Raw genomic sequence first — 26372 nt, 5'->3', positions numbered from 1 at the left:
CCCCGCGAATAAGTGCAAAATTGCAGAAATACGATCTTAGCAAAACTGAAAGTAACTACTTACCAGGTTCAAAAGTTCAGGCTCATCATTAGTAGCCATTTCCTGGAGTGCTTCCTGAGGGGCCCCTCCAGAGTTCAGTTGCCAGTTGAAACTATTATGTGACCCTGCTCTGAACCTCAGAATAGTTACACATATGCCACAAAGGTCCTGAATTACAGCTAAGGGAGACAAGCAGGAGCCAGGCTGGAAGTTAAAATCCATTAATCAGCCCCTAATTCATTATTGTCAGTTGGGGCAGGGCAGGTGTTGTAACTAATTTTGCAACAATGAAAGCACTTAGCAAGTGCAAAAGATCACTAATCAGGGCGCACTAAGGAAGCAGGTGCCAGCTAAAAAAATATTCTGTGACACATGAATCAGCCCCAAATTAATTCAGGTCACTTGAGGCAGGGAAGGTGTGCTTTGCTTTGCCGAAAATAATGTACACTGGACAACCAGAGGGTGTGGTGATGAAACAGAGGGTGGCATGTGTGGGCCAGAGGGTGGCATGAGTAGTCAGAGAGTGGCAGTGGTGACAGAGAGTGGCAGTGATGAAGAAGAGTGTCCCAAACAGGCTGGACACGTAGAAACAACAAGTTCGCGAAACTTGCGACCCGACAGGTAAGTTCGCAATTTGCGAAAGTGTACAAAACCCTCGCGAACTGGCAGAAACACGGGCGAACACAAAAAAAAAAAAAATCCGCAAATTCGCGGGAATTCGCGGATTTTGCGGATTGCGAATCCGCAAATCCGCAAAATTCGCGAACGCGAGATCCGCAAAATTCGCTCATGCTTACACTCCACACACAACGCCAGCCAAGCACCACTCCGTGCACAGACAGCCAAGTACCACTCCACACACACCGCCAGCCAAGCGCCACTCCACGCGCACCACCATCCAAGCACCAGACCATGCACACCGCCAGCCAAACACCACTCAGCGCACACCGACAGGCAAGTACCACTCCACACACACCACCAGACAAGCACCACTCCGTGCACAGACAGCCAAGTAGCACTCCACGCACACCACCAGCCAAGCGCCACTCCACACACACCACCAGCCAAGCGTCACTCCACACACACCACCAGCCAAGCGCAACTCCACACACACCGCCAGCCAAGCACCACTTCGTGCACAGACAGCCAAGTATCACTCCACGCACACCACCAGCCAAGCGCCACTCCACGCACACCACCAGCCAAGCACCACTCCACGCACACCACCAGCCAAGGACAAATCCAAACACAACACCAGGCAAGCGCAAGAGCACGCACATGGCCAACAAAACACCAGACCACGCACACCGCCAGACAAGCACCAGTCCACAGACACCGCCAGACAAGCACCAGTCCACAGACACCGGCAGCCAAGCGCCAAACCATGCACACCGTCAGACAAGGACACTACACGCAAACCAACATCATACTTTAGTTTTTTTTGAAAATGAAAGAAAAACAAAAACAAATTGCAAATTGATACAAATCTACTAACTCAACAACTACACTAAAAAGACTACACAAATGCAAACTTTGAAACTGAACAATAAGACCAACCAGTTCACTTTACCACTCATTGATACTCCCAAAAATTCTTTTGCGTGTGGTACAATCTATAACAAGCAGGTACACACAGCCCGGGGTTTGAAGGGCAGTCAGGGCAGTACATACGAACCTCCTTCCGCAAACCTCTTCGCCAACAGACTCTACATCTCCGACTGGGAAAGTCTTTTGAGGTTGTAGGAGGAATTTGACCAGGAAAATGGCGATCTTTCAATCTGGCAATATCCTCCACCACTCCAACTCTAGGAACACTTGCATGTTCAACTAAAACAAGGCTGCCTATTACAGACTCCTGAAACTTTTCAAAAGTAATCTTTGACTGGGGACAAGATTTCTGGAACACAACAAAAGCATTAAAGGTTGCCAAGTGGAAAAGATGGATAGCCAACTTCTTGTACCAAATGTAAGCCTTACGAAGAGCAGCATACGGTTCCAACCTCTGATCTACTCTGTCAACACCACCCATGTACTTATTGTAGTGCATTATGCACACAGGTTTGCGCACTTCTGCAACCTGACCCCAAACAGTCACCGGTTCAGTGCTTTCATCATGTATTGTAGTCAACATGTAGACATCTCTCCTGTCTGAAAACTTCACAGCTAGAAGCTCCTCACAACGCAATGCACTACACTGTCCCCGAGCAAGCTTCTGACACACAAGTTCTTTTGGGAAACCTTTACGGTTTGAGCGGATTGTGCCACAAGCAACAGTGTCCACTTTGCCCAATTCCCTGAACAACCGCACACCAGTGTAGAAGTTATCGACATACAAATGATGGCCTTTGTTAAACAATCCACGACCAAGTTCCCACACAATTTTCTCAGTCACTCCAAAAGTCGACGGACAACCAGGGGGGTTAATCCTGGATTCCTTACCAGTGTACACCCTGAAATTAGAGACATATCCAGTCTCACTGTCACACAGCATATACAGTTTGATTCCATAGCGTGCCCTCTTACTAGGAATGTATTGCCGAAATACCAAGCGACCTTTGAACAACAGCAAAGACTCGTCCACTGCAATTTCTTGCCCAGGATAAAAGATCTCAGAAAATCGATCAACGAAATGATCAATGACAGGCCGAATCTTGAAAAGACGGTCACAATCAGGGTGATCTCGTGGCAAAGCAAGACTATTGTCAACAAAATGCATCATCCGAAGCAGAAGCAAATACCGATCACGACTCATGACTGCCGGAAATATAGCTGTAGCCATCAAGGGACTAGTAGACCAATATGAAGCCATTGATGGTTTCCTAAGCAAGCCCATCAAAAAAGTTAAACCCAAAAACTTTTTCATCTCCTCCAAATTTGTGGGAGTCCACCGGGTAGCTCTAGCGTGGGGCTTAAGGCTGGCACTGTTCACCCTCAAAAAATTTTCAGCATACAAATTAGTCTGCTCTACAATCTCTGCCACAAACACATCATCCATAAACAACTTGAAAAAATCAATAGGCAAAAAGTTTTCTGTGTTCACCCTACACCCTGGAACACCAGTAAATTCAGGCAATGCCGGCTGCACCATGCCTGGTGCAACCCAGAGGTCAGAACTTTCAACATCAAGTCTTGCAGCCGCAGGCTGCCGCCCAGCTGCCTCTCGTCTTACTGCACCAACAGGAATACTAGCAACCCCAGGCTGCAGCCCAGATGTCTCTTGCCGCACTATTGGCACAGGAATGTCCTCCGCAACCACAGACACAACAATGTCCTCTGCAACCACAGGCGCAGCAATGTCCTCCGCAACCACAGGCACATCATCCACACCAAAAGTAGCTTCATCAGCACTCAGAGTGTCTTCATCATCAGATGAAGCCATGTGTAGAGAAAACTCACTACCTGAATCTTCACCTCCCACCTCTGGTTCAGAATCAGAGTCAGACTCTGGACCATGGTCAGAGGAAGAATCAAAAAGCAATCCAACAACTTGCTGAGCAGTAATCCGGCGGCTAGCCATTATCCTTACAAATAAAGGAGTCTGCACAAACAACAACAACCCCAACACTGCGCAAAGTAAGATGAAAAATGTAAGCCTTTTCCAAAAAAAAAACTAATTTAGAAAATATATACAATTCACTTACAAGACACAACTACACTCACCAGCACCTACTCTGCAAAGACACAGCAAAGGGGCAACGATATCCCACTAGAAAGAAGAAGAAAAAACACTTACATCTACAGAAGGACACATCAAAAACAAATGCAAAACATGTTTTACAATCACAACAAACAGAAACCAAACATACTCGTATTTTACTACACACTTTTCAAAAAAATACAATCACAGTACAATTGAACAAAAAAGAGGTCTCTTACCAAACACATACAACTACAGAAACAGCAGAACAACAGAACCACCAGTAACGGAACCGCACACTGCAACACTCTAAAGAGAAAAAAAAACAATACACATTAGAAGAAACAAAAACAACACACATTACAACAGGCTATGTCACAAATGGGGGGTCTGTCCCCAAGGGGGGGAGATTATAAATCATTATAAACGTGGGCCCCCTGGAAGCAACCCAACTGGAGGGCAGAGAGCCCAAATAAAGACACAGCAGAACATACTTTTGAAATGGGCACAAGGAAGCAACCCTTGGCCAAGGGGTCGCTCCCTATAAAGAAAAAACCCTGAAGTCTAGTGGGCTTTTCTATCCCCCCCCTGGATCCATAAACGGTAAAGTTGAGGGGGGGCAGAACAGTCTACAATATTTATAATGCCCCCTGGAAGCGACCCTTCCCCAAGGGGTCGCTTCCTTTTCAAAATACAAACACATCCCTGGTGACTAGTGGGCTTTTCTGCCCCCCCCCCCCGGGTGCAGATCGGCCAAAAAATGGCCAATCTGCCCCAGGGGGGGCAGAAAAGTCTGAAAAATTATTTATCCCCCTAAGGAAGCGACCCTTGCCCAAGGGGCCGCTTCCTTTATAAATATACATTATTCCCTGGTGTCTAGTGGGCTTTTCTGCCCCCCCTGGGTCCAGATGCGGCCCAAAAAACGGCCAATCTGCCCCCAGGGGGGGCAGAAAAGTCTAAAAAAAATATTATGGCCACTAGGAAGCGACCCTTCCCCAAGGGGTCGCTTCCTTTTCAAATAAAAACAAATCCCTGGTGACTAGTGGGCTTTTCTGCTCCCCCTGGGTGCAGATCGGCCGAAAAAACGGCCGATCTGCCCCAGGGGGGGCAGAAAAGTCTGAAAAATATTGTATGCCCCTGAGGAAGCGACCCTTGCCCAAGGGGTCGCTTCCTTTATAAATAAAAATCAATCCCTGGTGTCTAGTGGGCTTTTCTGCCCCCCCCCTGGGTCCAGATGCGGCCCAAAAAACCGCCGATCTGCCCCGGGGGGGCAGAAAAGTCTGAAAAATTATTTGCCCCCAAAAGGAAGCGACCCTTGCCCAAGGGGTCGCTTCCGATTTCAAAAACAAAGTAATCCCTGGCTCTAGTGGGCTTTTCTGCCCACCCTGGGTGTAGATCGGCCAAAAAAACGGCCGATCTGTCCCAGGGGGGGCAGAAAAGTCTGATAAATTATTTAGCCCCAAAAGGAAGCGACCCTTGCCCAAGGGGTCGCTTCCTGCACAAAAATATCATGCCAAAATCACTCCCTGGTGTCTAGTGGGGCATTCCTGGTGCACGATCGCGACGCTGTGCGCGATCGTGCACCAGGAATGACCTGCATTGGGACATCAGGGGAGAGGAAATACAGTTTCCTCCCCCCCGATGCCTCAAGGCACCGAAAAACGGCCCCCCCGCCCCACCGGAGCACCAAACACGTACCTTGCTCCTGGACGCGCTGGAAACAAATGGCTTCCAGCGCGTCCAGCGCTTCCTGATGACGTCGGCGCGCGCTGTGCGCGCTGACGTCACCAGGAAGCGTGGGGGGGCCAGGGGGTGGCAGCGGAAGGTCTTCCGCTGCCACCCCTGCTAAAACAACGAAGATCCCTGCACAAGGGGGGGAGCGCCAGCGCTCCCCCCCAGGGCTGTACTGATGACGGAGCGGTTCCGTCATCAGCACAGCCCAACCGATGCTGATGACGGAACCGCTCCGTCATCAGCATCGAAGGGGTTAAAGATAGGGACTATATTTGATGTTAACCATGTGCTTGGTAAGTGGGAGTGGCCTACACTGTTAGAAACGTTCAGTAAGAGCCAATCCCAAAAATCCCAGGTTGTGTTTGAAGAGATCAATCGGTACCCCATTGGGGCCTGGGGCCTTTTCCCTGATGCTCTGGTTTATTGCCTCCTCTACTTCCCCCAAGGTTAACTGTACTGGCATGATATTTGTGTCCAGTATATATATTTAGAATCAGTGGAGAGTGATGAATGGATGTTTGAAAAGTATTGTTCCCAGGCCTTGCTAGCTATGTTGCAACTAATCTTTGCCTCTACCGGCTTGAACTGTTTCATTTCTTTCCCTGCTGCCCAAAACTATTTGCTGTTCTTATTCTTGGCTGTTAAAGGTAGAGAGTCCCAATGCTGATATAAGACTTCCTTTTTTCTAGCTGCAGTTACCTGCTTATATGTCTTTTTTAGTCCTCTCACCTCTTGCATGTTCCTGGGGGAGGCCTTAAGTGCCTGAAGCAATTGGCGATCAGCAATGGAGCAGTGTTAAATGGGACAGGGAAATAACGGCTGCCTTATCTCACCAAAAAAATGTGGTCTTTGTCTTGTTGCGCTACAGTGGAGAGGCAAAGGATCTTGGTCTGGGATGGGGTATGCTCACTTGGGCAATGGATATCAGCTGTTCTGGCGCTTTGCTCAGAGCGTACCATGATGGCTTACCGCCATCGAGGAACCACGGCAAGGGGACTGCCAATTGAACTGTGATTTTTTTTTGTAATTGGCCTGCAGACCGCAGAAGCCCAGGTGGGACACATTCCATCAATAAGGTCCACGGTTCAGGCTGCCTACATCATAATACAGCAAATGGAAGACCGCAGGATTATCTGTCTTCTTGGGAACACCGCAGTACAAAAGGGGGTGGTGATGGACGGAGCATTTGAACCAATCAAACACTCAGACTCAGTCAAAAGATCTGGGTTTAATCCATCACCGTTCTTTAACCCACTCTGCCACCCCAGTTAAAAAGATTCTTGTTTCCGGTCCAGGGAAGACATGGCTTGGCGGTTCGGGCTGGACTGCTCCAATGAGGCACAGGGTCAGACGGATTTGCATATGGTCATGTCTGAACTGGGGTGGCTGAGTGAGCTAAAGAATGGTGATGGATTAAACCCAGATCAGTTGACTGGGGGTGAGTGTTTGAATTGCTCAAACGCTCCGTCCATTATCCCCTTTTGTATCGCTTCTTGGGAACACCATTGTGGCGGCATGGCAGTAAGACCACCAAACTCGTAATCACGTTCTAAGATTGGTCTACTGCTGCTTTCATCTCCTTGCTGGTGGATGCACAGCCTTGCAGAGGTGCATTTGCACTGTCTATTATGGGATTTGTATTCGAAGCTTACTATTCCAATACACATTCCTATAGGTAGACAAACTCAAAAGTATTCCATATATTGGAGGCGTGCGCTGCATTGCAGCACCCATTCAACACAGGCATTTTGAGAAATAATTTTTCCCTTGTTATTGCCTTCAAGGCTGTCTATTTTAGCAGACTGGTATTTGCAGCAAAATCGAGCTGTATGCCACAGTAAACCCCCATTAAGGGCACCTTGATCCAAAACAATATGCAGCAGTGGAAAGGGTTTTATGCACTGAGAAATAGGCACCTTTCCAGATTTAACACTGCAAAGTAAATACCCTAGTGAGACTAAGCATCTCTTTATGTCGACTTATGTCACTTTGAGCTGGGGTCATGCTTTAGTAAATCTGGGAAGAGTTGTTATTTGTACTGTGTTGTCTGCGCACACCTGGACAATGCTTCTTCAATGATCCTAAAAAACATGTCAGACATTAATTTTTCGCTGCTGGTCTTAAGTACCATTTTGCTAGTTTAAAAGTTTTGAAATGTTGGGCCTCACTGAACGTTTAGAGGAGCCGGAGTCCAATTGTAAAACTAAAGGTGGGAAATGAACTTGGTGTCCGTTAACATGGCCTCAACTGGTTCTGCTGTTGAAACCTGTGACCCTGTTGCCCATCTGCCACTGGACCACTGGACCACAGTAGTGCTAGGTACTACTTTTTAACGTGCGGTTACCACCACATATTTTTCCTGTTCAAGACCACTGTGCAAAGCATAGAAAACTCAGAAGGAATATAAAAGTCCAGTACAGGTATATAAAAAATGTCCCAGCACAGACGAAAAAAAAATTCTTTTTTGTTCTGCACAATGAAATACCTGGTTTGTGGTTTTCATTGTGCAGAATAAAACATATGCATCCTCCCTGCTGGCAGAAGCACTTAAGGCAATGAGATCTCCTAAAATAGTGGGTGGTCCACCACTTAAGGGAGGCGGAGCCAAGTCTCTGCTAACTGAGCGGCTGACGCGCCACCTGCCAGAGTTAAAATGATTCTCTTTGTTTGAGTAGAACATGCTTTTGTCTATTACTGGCTTGGTATGGATGATATTTTGCTAATCCAATGCACATATACAATTGCCAGAATATAGCTTTATGAGTTTGCTTAAAATAAAATGCTGTTTGTAGGTTGATTTTATTCATTTGACATGGGTGTCTCCCCAAAGTTCATTCTTTATTTTTGCAAAGTGCTGAAATCTGACAGAAATAGGAGACCGATATTCAGATTGAACTGCTGACTTATAGAGTCAAATCCACAAAGAAAGTAAAATATGTGTTTTAATAGGTATACTACTATTTCTAGAGCAACTTTCCTGGGCATCAGTGTACTGTTTGGAAATAGAACAGGGGGGCATTTCTGGATTGGAAAATGGGATGTAGAACTGCTCATGCTTTTACTAACTTATTCTTTAATTTTCTTCAATGTAGAAGCATTTTTCTCCATTGGATTCCCACTTCCCATACACTTTCATCAATTTTGGGGTTTTAGCTCCACTTTACTACAGTTAAAAGTGATTTAACCCTGCCCTTGACAAGACTGTATCTCTAACCATTTTCAAGATGAACAAATGCCTGCACATATTTTAAGACCCACACATGTGTGCCTTTCTTTGCCACTCAATTCTTCATGACACTCAGATCCCTCCAGTCATTCGCTAGGTACAAAATGAGTCTGCCAAAATTACAAGGGTCAACATTGTAGTGGCATGTGTCTTGGACTGAAATTTCGGAAAGCTCTTGTTGCATAAACTGACTCTCTGGCTCAGCTCTACAAGATTTGTTTTCACACCCACAGGTGAGACTAATGAACTTAATCCAGTGAACCACACTGGATGTGAAAGACATTTGGCTGTAGCCCCACAAAACCCCACCCAATATATAAATGAGGTGATGTCAATGATTTTGGGTTGTTAACAGGGAGCCTTTGTAATCCAAATGATCATTCATTAATGATTTACACACTCAACATATTTATATTAAAATCCCTGGGTCTAATGCACATAATATTGGTAACATCACAGAAGATAATAAAAAGCAGCTAACTTCTTCAATAACAGTTAAAACAGGGAAAAATAGAAACATCACAATTCATAGAGCTTAAATCCTCATTGTGCCATCTCTAAGCTCTATGCTAGTTCTAGCAAATGAATAAATAACAAGCCTGAGTTTCGGAGGTGGTGCGCATACCTGAACAACAGGGTTTGTTATCTTTTTGGAATACAGATCTTTAGAGTAACAAAGATTCTAGGCCCAAGCAACCCTCCCTGGTTTGGGCTTTGTGTCCTTCCTCTTGAACAGCACCCTGGCCTGAATCTCTAAGATCCATCTTCCTTGTGAACCAGATTGCATCACTACAGAGATCAACTACAACTCCCTTCCTGTGGGCAGCTAACAGACTATTGCCTCCCCCACTCCCAAATTCAAAACCAATAAATTTGGGGGCCGTCGTTTTTCTCTCCTTGCCCCTAAATTCTGGAACCCCCTTCCCCAGGCCATCAAATCCAGTGGTTCCCTTTTTCAGTTCAGGAAACTTCTCAAAACTTTTCTGTTCACTCTCTCTGGGTAATCTCTCCTTGTCACTCTACACATGCTCTGTCAGCAAGCGCCAGGAAACCTCCGGGTGTCAGTGCGCTCAAAAAGTGCCATTTAACATAACATAACATAACTTAATACCTCCTTGATACCTGCCAGTCTCTGATGACATCCTCCTGCTTACTTTGAAACTGAGCTTTCGCCCACAGTCTAACAGCCACGTCCTCTCTCTGATACAGGTTCACAGAGCCCTGTCCTTGTTCTCCATTGTAAGAACCTACTAGATCAACACCTTCTCTGCGTCAATCCCCAAAAGCATGCATTCCAGGTCAGAGCAGGGGAAGAGCTGTGGCGCCGCAGCCAGCATGACTGATGCTGGAATCTGGGGATCAAGGTTCAATCCCTGGCACCGGCGGCAGATTAGCCCAGCACTATGTGACTCTGGGCAATTGCTTGCTTAATCTTCCCAAGGGCCCCCAGCGCCTGGAGACCCTTATGGGTGATTGTTTGTGCTTTACAAATGTGGATTATTATTATTATTATCATGACCACTAGACAGATGAAGAAAGACCGTACGCTCAAGGACATGCTCACCAGAACACCCACCCTTCCACTGGCATCATGGCGCACCCTAAAGGGGCAGATGCCCCCGTCACCCGCTCCTTTATAGAAGCCTTCTTTGCTTTTTTACGAGATGACATTCAGACCATTAAAAGAGATCTGGGGATAGGATTGCATCACTCGAGGACAAGGTGTCTCCACAAGCAACATTTAGATCTTCAGGCACACACAGAAGATTTGGATATTAGATCAAGATGCAATAATAGTCACATTAGAGGGGTCCACACAGAAGCTGAGGGATCAGACAATATGCTATCACACTGAACTATTTCATTCGATCTTAGAGGTTACTCTACAGACTGTGATCAAATTGGATCAAACCCATTGAGTGGGCCCCTGAAGATTAGCTTCGACCTTCCCGCAGGCATTTTGACCTATGTGAACGAGCTCCCCTTAAAGGAATGAATCCCCCAAATAGCCCAAAACAAATATCCCATACAATAACAAAGTTTCTCTCTGATGCTATATCAGGACCTTACTGCCTCCACCCTACAGAAACGCAGAGCCTTTCACCCGGGCAATTCCCACCTTAGATCTGCTGGTATTTCATACTCTTGTGGTAATTCCTTCCTAATCGTCTTATGCATAGTGGGGAAACTTCATCAGCATTGTTCACTGGAGGAGGCCTGTCAACTGCTGGGCATCGATAATACCCCTACTGAGCCACCCCGAGCAGAGTGGCATAAGCGGGGTAACTGGAGAAATTGAAAACAACAGATAACCAAAATGCTTTCTGAAGGACTGCGTCCAGATCTGGAGAGCATAGCTAAATAGCACCAGGTGGTGCTGGAATCAATCACTGGAGATCTGACTGAAGCAACTGGATCATGAGACGGGCTGTGCCTTTCTTTTTCCTTTCTATATTAGAAGGGGGACTGGGCGGGTTGGGGGAAGAGCATTAGGCCACTACAAACCCACAATTCTATTTTACTAATAGGACATTGAACCCTGCACATTGACTCTATTTGACATGTAACATTGGTTAAATTTTTTCATTTTTCATCTTCTTTCATTTTTATTTGGGAACCCACTAGCAGGAATAATATCTATGAGGTCATTGCTTTCACTACTGAATTACTTCTAGCATGTCCTGTGAGCTTCATACCCACCTTGCTGCTCACTCCCGAGACCTTTCCATAGCTTCTTATCTTACTCGATCGCATGTCACGTGATCTATTGATTCTCACACTCAATGTGAAGGGCCTAAATATTCCCACCAAGTGACCTGCCTTAGTGTCTTACTTTGAACACTCTGGGGTTCATATCTACCTCCTCAAAGAAACGCACCAACTTATCCGAGACACTTAAAAGATGTGGTCCAGAACCTTCCCCCAACAATTTCTTTTGTCAAATTCCACCAAAACTAATCCCCATCGGCTGCCCCCTAGACAGATCAGCCCAACAACATGCCAGGCTGGCACCCTTTCTCGAGAGGATGTGCTATGGTTGGGGGACATGGGGCTATCAGATATTTGGCAATCTCTACACCCATGAACAATAGACTATACATTGTATTCTTATGCACTCAAAACATGTGCCCGACCGGACTTTTTTTTTAGGCTCACCGGATATCAATTGTATGGTCTCTGCTTCTGCAATGGAACCCCGCTCGTTGTCATATCATGCAGGGTTATAACTTATCCTGAAATTTCCCACACAAAAACCTCCACAAGATCATGAAGACTTTGAGAAACCCTGTTACAACCCTATAAAGTGGTTAAACTACTTACCAAAGTAATGGGAGATTTTTTTGGCTATCAATGATACGTGACATCTCCCACTTTACATCATGAGAGACATTTAAGGCAGTGGTCAGGGGTGAACTAACTGCAATCTCTGCGACCCAGGTATGGCAGCAACTCGAATCGGCCCGCGCTCAACTAGCAGAGATTGACCTAGACAAAGCAGAATACATGGCTCGGCAACTTTGCCACATGTATCATGTAGGCGGAAACAAATGTGGATGCCTGCTAGCCAACAGACTAAGGGTCCAATGCCAGTCGAGCTAGTGTGTGATTCTGAGGGTCTAGAACAGAGAAGGTCCACACATTGCGGTGACTTTCTTGGACTTTTATATGACTTATATGCAGAGCAGCAATTGACTGCAGATGATCCAGTTTCATATCTTCGGGACACCTACACCTCAAATTTAACACTAGAGCAGACAGTGGATTTTGATTGTCCGATCGAGTGGAAGCAGCTAGCTCCATTATAGCCCGACAGAAACGTCTCAAATCACCAGGCCCAGATGGCATTTTAGCGTTTTTTTACAAAACATTTTGCTCGCTCTTATCCCCCCACCTTACTAGATTGTTCAACATGATCAATGACCCTTATTCACTCCCAACCTCTATCCTAGCAGCTTCTTTAGTTGTGATTCCAAAACCTGGCAAGGACAAGCACTATAGTGCATCCTATCACCCAATCTCCCTCCTAAATATTGACCTTATCCTTTTTACAGGGATCTTAACAGCAGTCCTAAGTCCCCTATTACCAGGCCTCATTGTGCTGGACCACGCAGGCTTTATACCCCACCCCCAGTGTAGGGATAGTACTTAAAAGCTACTACATCTCATTGACAAAGCCCAGTGCTCTGACTTGGACTGCATGCTTTTGGTGATTGACGCAGAGAAGGTGTTGAATCAAGTTTAATGGCCATCCTTAACTGCCACGCTTAAGCACTTTGGTCTTGGTGAACAATTTTGCTCCTGGGTCCTCAGTAAATATTGCTGTTGTACTGCAAAAGTGAGAGTGAATAGCTACCCCTCAACTCTGTTCCCAATTTGTAGAGGTACACACCAGGGCTGCCCACTCTTGCCCCTAATTTTCGCATTATATATGGAATCTCGGCTCAAAGAATTCAGGATAATCCAGCTATCACAGGCCTCCCATTTGGGAGAGAGAAATACACCATTAGTCTCTATGCCAATGACGTTTTTGTGGTACTGGATAACCATTTCATTTAGAGCCATTCTCAATGAATTGGAAAAATTTGGACAAGCTGCACGTTTTTGAGTAAATGCATACAAATCCCAAGCCCTCAGTCTATCTCTCTCGATATGCACACTGGAAGACTTGAGACACCGATTTCATATGCAATGGGCACCTACAGCTATATCATACCCGGGAATTCAACTAACTGCTACGGCCCAGTCTACTGCTGCTCTTAACAATAGGAACTTGACTCACCAAATAAAATTGGACTTAAATAGATGGGGGATCTACCACCTTTCCGGCTTGGCCAAATCGCAGCTGTGAAGATGCCGACTCTACCCAAATGTGTTACTATTTCAGATGCTCCCTCTGGAGCCCTCCCCAGGAACAATTCAGACCCTCCAACGTTAATAACCCCTTTGTGTGGGCTGATGGTCATCCTTGCATGCAGTCGGAGCGTAGCTGCCGACCCCCAGATGAGGGAGGCCTATGCATTCCGAATTGGTGGCACAACATCTCTGAAACTTTCCTTTTCTTCACAGAAACGTGTGCCCAAAGAGCCTATACTCTTCTCCTATCACTAATACACCCCTGGAGGTTTAGGAGAGATGGCCTCACTTTGTCTTTTTCCTCACTGATGCCAATTTCTGGTAACATAGACTTTGCCCCATGCCTGAACCTCATAGCTTTCCTAGAGTGGTTCCCTAATAGGATGCCTATCTATCTGCCATTTATTCGATGTAGATGGCCCAATACCCTTTGACTACTAATGCTCTAACCATGCCTTACCTGAAACTGAACAGTTACACTATCTTCAAATAAGACGCGGTGTGATGTTCCCCTCAATCCGACGCAAGGCCCAATGTTTCCTTAACTCCTTAGAGAAATGGCTGATATCCAATACTTCAAACCCACTCCTTATAACTGAACTTTACGGTCTCCTCTGCTCCATCACTACGCAACCGAAACCACTAATCAGAAACGTTGTGAAACAGAATTAGGCCGTTCGTTGACACCAAGGGTATGGGGGGAGACATATTATTGTGCCAGTTACACGGCCCGTAACCCAGCAAGTATTGAAATGGCTACCAAGATTGCCACTTACTGGTATCTAATCCCATTCGCCTACACAGCAGCAATCCTGCTAAAACTGGACTGTTGGCTCGATTGCAGCTCCCTAGGCATACTCTTACATTTATTATGGGATTGCCGAAAACTCACCTCCTATTGGACACAATTGTTGGACGACATTAACTCTCATCTTAACACACAACTCCATTGATTACCAGCTTATATTTAGGGTTCGCCCAACGCACTTATGTTCCCTCCTAAATCCTGTATAGCTCAACAAATTGGGTCGGCCCTGGGGGAAGCACTACAGACTCCCCTGTCACACTCGGGCACAAGATAGTTCCCTACATGTCAAGGGTGGTTACATCGACTTTGGTACATTCTGGGGATGGAGCGCTGACCCTCTCTCTCGCCTTAGGGTGCTTCCTTCCCCGAATTATGGCACACTTTTTGGGTTTTATTATCTACAGAGTTTCGAGAATTTACGTGACAACAATATTTGCGCCTATCTAGATTAATGGAAGCTCATCATAGCTAACCATGAGGAACTCATGCCTGAACTGACACACTTACTTCCAAGAGGTTTTACTTTCATCCTTTTTCACAAGCTGCGTGGTTACTTTTGGGGGAGGGGTGAGTTTGGGGTTGGAGATTTTTGGATGTTGAATCAATAAAAAGATTTGAACCATGAACTAATAACATTATGGAGTGAATCAGTCATACGATCTATAGCATCCCAGGATTAGTTTCTAAGCTAAATAGACACCAAATTATCACTGAATGTGTTTTTGATTGATCTTGCTTATCAGACATATTCATTATTTATTTTCTGAATAAAAGCACATGACAGAATTGTGCCTTTGATGACATCAGTTAAACACTTGTTACATGTTCAATACCACATATCTTCAAAATGAAGTCACACAGCAGTATCTGCACTGGAAGACATGATCCTTACAACACTCTCAATTGGTTACTATATGGTTTCTTAAGAAAAGTCAAATGTTCAAGGTACAACACTATAGGACGCAGCACCCGCCCCAATAATTACTGGCTAGGGCACTAAATAATATCTGTTTATTGTGTCTCTGCCCTTTTGTTTACCTTGGGTGTGATGTGTGGGCATGTGTGTGTCTTCCACCTTCATTAGTATTTAGTAAATAAGTTAACTTGTCCTACTTAATGAAAAGTAAATATATTATAAGCACAGGCCACCATGTGATTTTTGAGAATATATATGAAACCTGCTACCTAAAGTTTTGTGTATGAAAAACCTCTGGTGAAATTAATTGAGGTATTTGCAGGATCTGCGCAGTGGGTGATCCCTTTTTAAATCAGCATTGAAAGATACTTGTAACATTTGATAAATAGTCTAGTTTATTTTAAAATTGCATGTACATTTTGATTACATGTTACTTGTGTTCCAGTGGCTTGTCCCTACAGCACACAACTCACAGTAAGATCTTGCTTCTAAATGTTTTGCTTAGTTGGAAATTAATAGGAACAATTGATGGACATAATGCAGAACAATGTCATACATTCACCCCAGTACAGAGATCTGGTCCTAAATACATGTTTTTTTTTTCTTCCCCTAGCATTCCACTTGGAACCCATCCATATGTAAATCAGTCTTGACCCTGCTCTCTATGGGACCAGTGCAGCTTGTACTTCCCGGCCAGGTCCTCCATGGACTGGAAAGAAGCATCCTAGGACCGGTTTCAGGGTTTGATCCCTCATCGGCCAGGTTAGCTTGACTCCACTGGTATGTAGAGCACTGAACCCATATCTGGGCATACCCGTCCCACTCAGGGTGACAAACGAAAACAGAACAATTGATGGACAGAATGTAGAACAATGTCAAACATCCCAGTACAGGGATCTGGTCCTAAATCCATCTTTTTTTTTGCTCCCCATGCCATTCCAATTTGAACCCACCCACATGCAAATCAGCCTTGACCCAGCTCCCTATGGGGAAGCTGGGTGCCTTAAGCATGGGCGCAGATTTCAGGGAATCGAAAGCCTTCTGGCAGGCGTCAGTCCAGTTTACCTTCCTGGGCTGCTTCCTGGAAGTCAGCTCTGTCAAGGGGCAACAATGGTGCAATACCCCTTGACAAATCTCCTGTACTGCCCTGTGAGTCCTACAGGGGCTCTCACCTCCATCTGGGTCTTGGGATGTTCCCAAGCCAGAATGGTATCGATCTTGGGCTGTTGGGGCGCCACCTGGAGGCTTCCTAACTGGTGTATACACCACAGAACCCTGCCCAATTGGAACTTACTCGCCTTGATCATGAGGCCTGCTCTTCTGCAGAGTCTTCAACACTTCCCAGAGGTGGTACAGGTGTTCCACCCAAGTGACACTGAACACTGCAATGTCATCCAGGTATGCAGCACTGAAATCCTCCAGCCCGGCCAACACCTGAGTGACCAACCTCTGATAGGAGGAGGGGAATTCTTCAACCCAAATTGCATCACCCAGAATTGGTAGTGCCCCTCTGGCATTGGGAATGCTGACCTCCCCTTTGCCCTATCAGTTAGGGCAATCTGCCAGTACCCAGATGTTAAGTCAAAGGTGCTGATGTACCGGGCAGCTCCCAACCAATCGATGAGCTCATCAGCTCTAGGGTAAGGATGGGGTGCACATCAGTTCTGGTGACTGAAATGAACCCTCGGTAATACACACAGAACCGGAGTTCTGGCGTGGCACTGGGTGCAGCAGCTTTTGGGATCGAACCATAGGGCTGGCCCATGAGCTGTTTGAGGGCTCAATCAGCCCTAGGTCTAACATCTTAGTGACCTCCTCCTTGATGCATGCCTTGACCCGGTCAGTCACTCTGTAAATTTTGCACTTTACAGGAGGACTGTCCCCAGTGTCAACATCATAGACAAACCACTGAGTGAAACCAGGGACCAGGGAGAACAGAGCAGCAAACAGTCATAACAGTTGGCATTAGTCACTCTGCAGTTCAGGAGTCAGAGCGGAGAAGAGTGATACTCTGTCCACTGACCAATCGTGCTCCATTGCAGACAGGAGGTCAGAAAGAGGCTTAGTCTCCTTTTCCATTTCAGCATCTGTGGCTAGGAGCCTGCCCACTTCGGACCTCTCCAAGTGGGGCTTCAGGCAGTTTACATGAAGGACCCGCAAAGACTTCCTAGGAGACTGCAAGTCCACCAAGTAGGTGACTTATACTGGAGCGTACAAGGCTCCATGGGGGACTGACCAACACTTTCTGTCCAGTCTGAAACTCAATCAGAGTGGCATTAAGATCATACCAACGTTTCATCTCCTCATGGCTGGCTTCCAGTCTGATTCGCCTGAGCGAGTTGTCTGAAGTGCTTAATCTGGTTTCTGAAGGCCAGCATGTAGCTAAATACATCCTCGGGAGGTTTACTGGGAGCTTTCTCCCAGCCTTCTTTCACAAGACTCAGAGTTCCTTTCACAGGGTGCCCATACAAGAGTTCAAAGGGGCTAAACCCTAAGGACTTTTACGGTACCTCCATGTAAGCAAAGAGCAGGCATGGCAAGAGGACGTCCCACTTACGCCTCATGGGCCCACCAAGGCCCATAATCATGCCCTTCAGTGTCCGGTTGAATCTCTCAACCAGCCCATTACCTTGGGGGTGGTCAGGAGTGGTGAACTTGTAGGTTACACCACACTCCTGTCACATGGACTTCATACACTTGGATATGAATTTGGTATCATGGTCGAAAACCACCTCTCTGGGGAACCCCACATGGGAGAAAATCCCCATCAACGTACGACTCACCACGAGGGCCATCACAGTCCAAAGAAGGATGGCTTCCGGGTACCGGGTGGCATGGTCCACCAAGACTAGGATGAACCTGTTGTCCATGGCTGTCTTGGGATCCAGAGGCCCCACAATGTCAATACCCACCCTCTCAAAGGGGGTGCTGACCACAGGGAAAGGTTGGACACTTCCTCCCACACTTGCCTCTTGCCTGGAAAGTCAGGCAAGACCTACAATAAGTATCAGAGTGCTTGCGCATTTGGGGCCAGTAAAAGTGGGAGACAAGCCTTTCAAAGGTCTTGTTTTGCTCCAAATGCCCTGACAAAGGCACATTATTATTCAGACCGAGTAGGAAGGCTCTGAAGCCCTGGGGTACCACCAGCACACGGGCTGACCCAGGCTCAGAAACCTTAGACTTTTCTCCCAGTATATCCAATGTGATCCGGACTGATCACCTGCTGCATGGCTTGCAGCCTGCTGCTGCAAACCACTAAGAGAAGGGCACTTCTGCTGCTCCTGGTAGAATTCCTCCCTGGAGGGGCCTCCTTCCTGCTGCCAATGGGTCCGCTCAGGCAGGTCCCATAGTTCAGCCACTTGATCCCCTGTAGGCTCCAGGGCACCCTTCTCAAGGTTTGCCTCCTCCTGGACCTCGGGAACTTCGGGGGCCGGTTTCCCACGCCCCCTGCCTCTCCTCTTTCTGACAGGCACCTGGGCCACTCTTTCTGGCTCCAAGTCCTCTTGAATGCCCCTACCAGCTGCCATTGATTGAGTGGTCATACACACCCAATCAGGCAGGCCCAGCATCTCTAAATGAGACCTCCACCTTCGCGAAGGGGGAACTCTCAAAAACATTGCATGACTGGCTTCACAGCTACTTTCAAGGTACCTGAGACCACCCCAAACCCCACTCAAAGGGAACTTGTGCCACTTTCCAGAGGCACTTTGAATTGTCAGTGGCAACTACTGGGTAGAATGTGTTGGGGACCACTTGTTCCTCAGACACCAGCCGACAACTGACAGCTGTCACACTGGTTACAGTGTTTCTCAGAGCCTCCACACTATGGCCATTGATGGTCACCTAATGCCTGTACTTTTTAGTGTTATCAGGCAGCTGAGCTCTTGGGACCATCTCACTGTCTCCTAAAGAGACCAGGGACATTCCTGCTGGACCCCACCCATCATGGGCACCCAACTCTTCCCACAAAAGCTACACTAGCTTTTGGCCAGGGCGGTCCACCAGTGGGTACAGTGGTAACTTTGTTGGGACATCTAGGGTCCCCTTGGAAGTGGCCCACCTGACCACAACTAAAACAAACCTTGGACCCCCTATGAACAGGATTACCTGTTAGGAACCATGGCTTCTTTTTAGTGGGAGGCTGGGAACCCTTACCTTGATTGCCTTGGGGATTACTTTTCGGCCCTTTGTGGAAGTCCTTTTGTTTACCCTTATCCTCCCTAACCTTCCGCCCGGAACACTGCCCACCTTTGTTGGAGTCTCCCACACAAACTTTTTAAAATTTGGTGCTGACCCAGCCGTCCGCTTCCACAGCAAGCTTCCTGGGGTCAGTCAGCTTACTGTCAATGAAGTGCTGGCGCAGCTCTGAAAAACAATTATCTGACAAGTGCTCCCATGCAACCAAATCATAGAGCCCCTGCAAATCATTCACCTTGCTACCCTTGACTCCAGCTTCTTGCAGTTTCTAAATGTCTGCTTGGGGGTCAACCCATACCTGGCTATCAAGGCTTCCTTTATGGGGGCATAGGACACCTGATCCTCAGTGGGCAAGTTCAATAAGGTTTCTCTCCATTTGCTGACAAAGCTGACCCACAACCCCACTGCCCAATCTTTCTCAGGGACCCGGTGGGACCTCATTGCTACTTCATAGGACCTGAAACACTGACCAATGTCCTCATGCTTCATAAAATCTGTAATAACATCTTTGAGAATGTATACCTCCGCATTTGACTCGTGAGGGACACCTAGTAACGAATAGTTGAACTGCAGCTCTTTGTAGAATTATTTTGATATTGGATGCATTAATATTCCCTGCCCATTGCCAATCTTGTCCCATAATGCTTTGCACTGCCTTTGGTTGGGATTGATTTTTTGAACATAACTGTGCTTGGCGTTGTCCTAAGAGGATGGGACCACCACTGATTCGTTCAGCATGATATGCTCTTTGTGTTCAATGCATCTGCTTGGTTCTCCCCCTAGGTTTGGGGGCACCCCAAAATCATCACCTCTCTCATTGCCTGATATTTTTCATTTTCAAAGTTCACTTTTGTGAATTAGTTATATGCTTTTTAGAATGTAAAGTTGCTTTATCAAAGTATTTGTGAGTGCAGTCTTAGTAGCTGACTCAGAGGACCAGAGCTTTTGCCTGAATTCCGTGGTTTTAATGGAATGGGTAGTTAACAAATCCCAGCAAACTCCCCGCTAGCGAGTGGAGTTCATTACCCAGGGTTAGTTATAATAAGGACCAAAATGTACCCGAGATGAAGCGTTTTCCCTATTGCTAATAACATTGGCACCGTTTGATACATCTCCAAGAAAAATTCCATAACAAGTGGCCTACTTTGCCCAGTTATGCATGGAATGCTTTAGGGTGATCTGTCAAGTGGGGACCGAGAAAAAGGGGGGCTACCAAAACAATTTTCCTCCATGTCTATGAGGATTTTGGAATTTTTAGATATGGCTACAGGCTGAACAACTGAACAGATATTCACAAAACTTGGCAGAAAGCTAGCTCTTGGTCCAGAAAGAACCTTTTTTGTAATTTTGTGCAAATCTGTTAATTGGTTTTGGAGTTATTAAGGAAACAAAACTTAAGTTTAGTAGTAGAGTGACTGGGACCAACATGGCCAAACTTGTGTGAGGCTGATTGTACCAGTGCAAGGATTTACCTCAATATGGGGAGATTCTTTGAGCCATAGGACCCACCGAGTGGAGCGGGGATGGAGGACTCCATTCTGTACCCGTTGGCCAAAACTACTGGCTCATGTGGCCTGTTTCCCCAAGTTAAATGCACAGATAATTTCCACAACAGCTGTAGTGTGTGGGGCCAGCTGGAATTTACTAGTGGACAGAGCTGCCTGCGTGTGTGGGCCAATGCTGTGCTGCCACTTGTTGTCAGTGCTGGTGCCAGGCTTGGGATGGAAGGCCACGGCCTATGGGCACACTGTGCGTGGGAGGCAGGTGCTCCACCCAGCCCCACATCTACCCACTGGGTCTCACCCTGATGACTACAGGATACTCGCAAGGAGGTGCAGTGTCCATGCTGGGCTGGTGGCTGTGACAGTCAGCCTGTGTCTCTGGGGAAAAGTAGCATGCAGAACTACAAGGGGGGGTGTTTCTTGCAAAGCTTACTTGCCCACTCTCCCCTGGATACCTGGTTGCCCACTTGCTGCTGTGCTTGCTTCTCTAGCTGGGACCCACAGGTCGTGATGGGGCTCGGTGGGCAGAGCTGGTGGCTCACAGTGTGGTGAGGTCTGACTGTGGTGAATGGCCCAGCATCCAGGAGGCGACTCCCTGCCGACTCGGACGACACAAACATTACACGAATGCATAACTCGGATCAAGTTTGCACTTCCATCATGGGGAAAGGAGACCAAAAGCAAGCTAAACTGCCATTTGAAGTGAGGTGTGGCAAGGGTGCCCTGCCATCAGATAGACTGGACTGCACTCAGATGGCATCTTATGCAACGGAGGACCTAGTTGTTGCATCGCTATTGCTTGAGATGCAAAACATGCCTTTTGCATATAATGGGAAGTTGGACACACTCACTGCAAGAGTTGATAAGATATCCACAAAGCTCAACAAGCAAGAGAAGAGGCTTTCTGAATCTAGAATATCATCTCTGAAGATTACACTGTGTAGTACTCCAATACACTCTTTGACATGGCTACAGCCCTACAGGCCATCCAGGCAAAGAATAAAGACCTGGAAGCCAGGTCCAGGTGCAATAATCTATGAGTGCTAGGCTTGTCAATGCTGGCAAGATTACTGACTACATGGAATCTATTCTCAATTTTTTTTTGATGTGCAGAGCTTTTCTTTGGCTCCTGCCTGGGTCCCACTGCTTCCCATCATAGCTCACCTCTTCAATTTTAGTGACCTGGACACTGCTTCCACTAGAGAGGGAAAAGCAGACTCCTCTACGTTAATGTAATGCCCTTTCTATTTTACTAGACTTCACCCCGTCTCTCCAGGCGGTGCACTTGAATTAACTGTCACTGAAGTGCAAGCAGCAACTGGCTGGCATTCTCCTAGCAATGTTTTACCCTGCTGGCATCAAGATCTTCCAAAACCCTAAAAAAAATCCCATTCATAAAACTAATAATTTCTGAGACTGGCACTGCATCCTAAGTGGGCTTGTTTGTGCACAATGGAAATGCCTTATTCTTTGCATTATGTAAGTCAAACAGAGGGGCGTTTGACACCAGCTGATGACCGGCAGTTTAGATGGCTGCATAACCACATGTGGTCCTCCAGTGCCAGTAGGGGGTGCCATCTGGCCATTTCAATAGATTGGATAAAGCATGTCATTCACATGTATGCTATAATTTCATCACTCTACAGTACTTCTCCACCCTGAGTGTCCTGTGACCATCAACATAGAAGTACACGTCTTGATAACTGTTGTCTTATTGTATGTTTATGATATTATGTACCCCCTAAAATGCCCCGAATTGGAGGTACTCTGGTCTCTCCTTGAGGTAAGCCCCTTTTGAGTTAGTTTTACTGTTTGGCATGCAAATGGATTTATTTATGCCATGCTGATTGGGTTTGTTCGGTTGACCACTGGCAGGTTGAGATGGGAGGATGAGATGTTGAGTTAGACCATTGTCACATTTAGAGCATGCAATATATAACCAGTAACTGGTGCACAATTTTTCTGGTACCAGTATTTAAATGGGGATGTGAGAGCACCCACTTAATAATTAGGCACACCGATAGTGAGCAACACTACATTATTCAGACTTCTCACCTGGAACGTCCCAGGTCTTAACAACCCTAGAAAAACCAGACTGGGGTCCGTGTACTTAGACAGGCACCATTGACATAAGCTTCCTGCAGGAGATGCACCGGCCGACCCTTGGAGCTCCCGCATTGCCGCAGAGTAGAGTGTATTCAGAGTGCTTGCAGCAGTCTTCTCTTACGTGAGAGGTACAGCAGTCCTGGTTAGATGAGGTATCCCATTTCGACTACTCAATAAGATTTCTTTCTCACCGGGAAAAGCAGCACAGTAGCGGTTCCAGGGGCATCAACCGCAGCGTCGACAGCCGACAGCTAACCCCCCACTGGTGTAGTCCCCCCGCCGTCGCTCCAGCCATCTGCGACCGCAGTGTGGGGGACTACAGTTCCCGAGGTGTTTAGCGGTAGGAGCCGCCACCGGCATCTCCCGCCCCAAAGAGGGGGCATAAAGCCCTGCACTGCCCGTGGAGCGGGCGTCTTTCTTTCTCACCCGGAAAAGCAGCACAGTAGCGGTTCCAGGGGCATCAACCGCAGCATCGACAGCCGACAGCTAACCCCCCACTGGTGTAGTCCCCCCGCTGTCGCACCAGCCATCTGCGACCGCAGTGCGGGGGACTACAGTTCCCGAGGTGCTTAGCGGCAGCAGCCACCACCGGCATTACCCGCCCCGAGGAGGGGGCATAAAGCCCTGCACTGCCCGTGGAGCGGGCGTCTTTCTTTCTCACCGGGAAAAGCAGCACAAAAGCGGTTCCAGGGTCATCAACCGCAGTGGTGACAGCCGACAGCCGACAGCTAACCCCCCACTGGTGTAGTCCCCCTGCCGTCGCTCCAGCCATCTGCGACAGCAGTGCGGGGGACTACAGTTCCCGAGGTGCTTAGCGGCAGGAGCCGCCACCGGCATCTCCCGCCCCGAGGAGGGGGCATAAAACCTGGCTGTTTTCTCAAGCTTACCACTGACAGCACCACTCTGTTTCTTGACTGCCCTGCCTGGTTCTTTCTATAGCGCCATGAAGCCTTCGGGCGTACGAGCGCTCAATAAATCCCAACTAACATTAACATTAACATAAAGCCCTGTACTGCTCGCGTCGCGGGACGCCGGACTAAGCCAGGACAAAGGGCGGACAGTCTTAGACCGCCCGAGACAGGACGCGACTCGACTGGGCCAGGACCTCTGCCCGAAAAACATCGTGAGTCACACTACTTTCCACCCTGTTAGATTTTGAAAACTGTTGCTTCATTGTGGATAAATTGAGCTTTATGTTTAATTTGGGTCTCTAATTTATTCTTGGGCACTAAATCATTAAGTTGCAAGCGGGCTAACATATTAGTACAGGCTGTCATGTCTAAACAAAAGACTCCCACTGTACCTAATAACACCATGGACAATTACCTAGTACAGGTTGTTGCAAAAATCAATAGTGAGAGAAGGTCTTCATTGGGCCTGAGCCTCTCCCCTATTACCACCTTGCCAGAACCTATTCCAGTAGATTCATTGGAGCCGGATACTAGTAATGATGCTTCAGTGTTTGACCAGACCAACAATGACATCCTTATACAGAATATATCGGCAACTGCTGTGTCCGAAAAGGTAGCTGAGGATGACCCAGATATAGTAAAGGAAAAATCCCCGCCCCCAGCGCCCGTGACTGCACCTAGAGTCACTAGAGGGTGTAATAAGGGACAACCTAAACGCGGTGGGCTACGTTCAAGCAGAAAAAGACCAGCCTCTCCGCCCAAAAAATGTGATATAGACGAAGGAAGGGGGGAGAACGGGGGGAGTATATTTTTGGATGATGTCCAGCTTAAGAAATTAGTGAGCATGTTTGACTCAAAGATAAAGGGCATCATTAAACCATACGTAGCAAAAATCGATCAATTAACAGAAGAGGTTCACAGACTAGGGGGGCTCCTAAAGAAAACTATAGAGGAGATGGGAGATATACCGAATCAAGTGGCATATAGAGTCGAGCCAAAAAGAGCACCTGTGGGGCCCATGGTGGGGGGTGGAGAGACAACAGTACCTAACCCTCCCCCTATTCATCACCAAGAGGTAGGGGATCATGTACAATCTGAAGACGGTCCCTCTGCAAGGCTTGCGGGACAAACTGCATCATGTCCCATTAGAGCTCATCGTAGAGGCCTCCCCCTTGTCTTGGTCTTGGCTAATGTACCACCCTTGAAGCCTGGCCAGATGGAATCTACACCGTCTTTGCTAAGTAAAGCATTACATTGGCTATCTAACAACATGGCAATATCCCCATGGGGTAAGCAGCAGCTAGCGGGGGAATTAGTCATGGCAAGAAGAGTTGATTGGACAGGGAACAGCCCTAAAAGATTTGGGGGTGACTGTGTAGTGTTGAATTTCTCGGGGCCTGATGTACTCCCCAACATCCTGCCAAATTTATTCCCCCCTCAACGTAGAACTGCAGACATAATCCCACTAACTCTTGAATTCTTCTATTCTAGAAGAAGAAATATTCTGAATTCAAGTATATTGAGGACTAAGTGGAATTTGTTGCCAAAGAGATGGGTTAGGGGTGGCCAAATTAGTGACTGGGGTCTGAGTCTTGAAAATAGGTTCTCAGCACTATCCAATCTTAATGAATGTGATTGACTTGGTTAGGGTGTAAGCACCGAATGTAATGATTCAAAAGTGCTTGATAGTTTCTGTACTACCACTGAGAAGGGCAGTGTGTCTATTGCGCCCCTAGTAAGAAGGAGGGGACTACCTAATTCAAATGAAAGAGGGCTAGAGAGGGTAGTCCCTGTACAGCTGACGTTGAGTAACTCGGAGAGAAATATTGGCCTCGGGCTCGTAGTCTCTTTTCTCGAACCACTAGACCACCCCCTGTTATTTTAGACCCCGAAGCTGTTTTGGTGTCTGCAAGACAAGACAGGCTGACACCTCCAGGGCATGCATGTCTAACTACAGATAAGACAAGGCTGATTTTCCTTTCTTGGAATCCGGCCGGAATAGCTAATAAACTGACTTCCCCAGAATGGTGCGACTTTATCGGCCAACATGATATTATCTTGTTTCAGAAAACATGGTCATTGAGTCAAGTCTATCGGCTTGGGTTTCTTAACTTCTATATCCCAGCTATAAAAAATCCTAAAGGGCGCCCATCTGGAGGCTTGACAATCTGGGTATGCCAATCATTTCATTGTAAAATCCAGCAAAGGACCCTTCCATCAAGCGACATATTGACAGTCAACATTACGTGGGCTAATGGCCAAGGGGTGGCTATTTTCAATATCTATGCCAGCGGGGTTGGGGGAGGGAAAACATCGGAAGTAATATCTGTCCTTGACCAAGAGCTTGAGTTGTTGCCAACTCAGCTATCTATCACAGTAGGGGGTGACATTAACGCCACTTTTGAACCTCTAGGACAAGAGGATCAGATTTTGGCCTCAGAG

This window comes from Lissotriton vulgaris, chromosome 3_1 (genome assembly GCF_964263255.1).
Source record: "Lissotriton vulgaris chromosome 3_1, aLisVul1.2, whole genome shotgun sequence".
Taxonomy (NCBI): domain Eukaryota; kingdom Metazoa; phylum Chordata; class Amphibia; order Caudata; family Salamandridae; genus Lissotriton; species Lissotriton vulgaris.
This window is presented reverse-complemented; position numbering follows the sequence as displayed.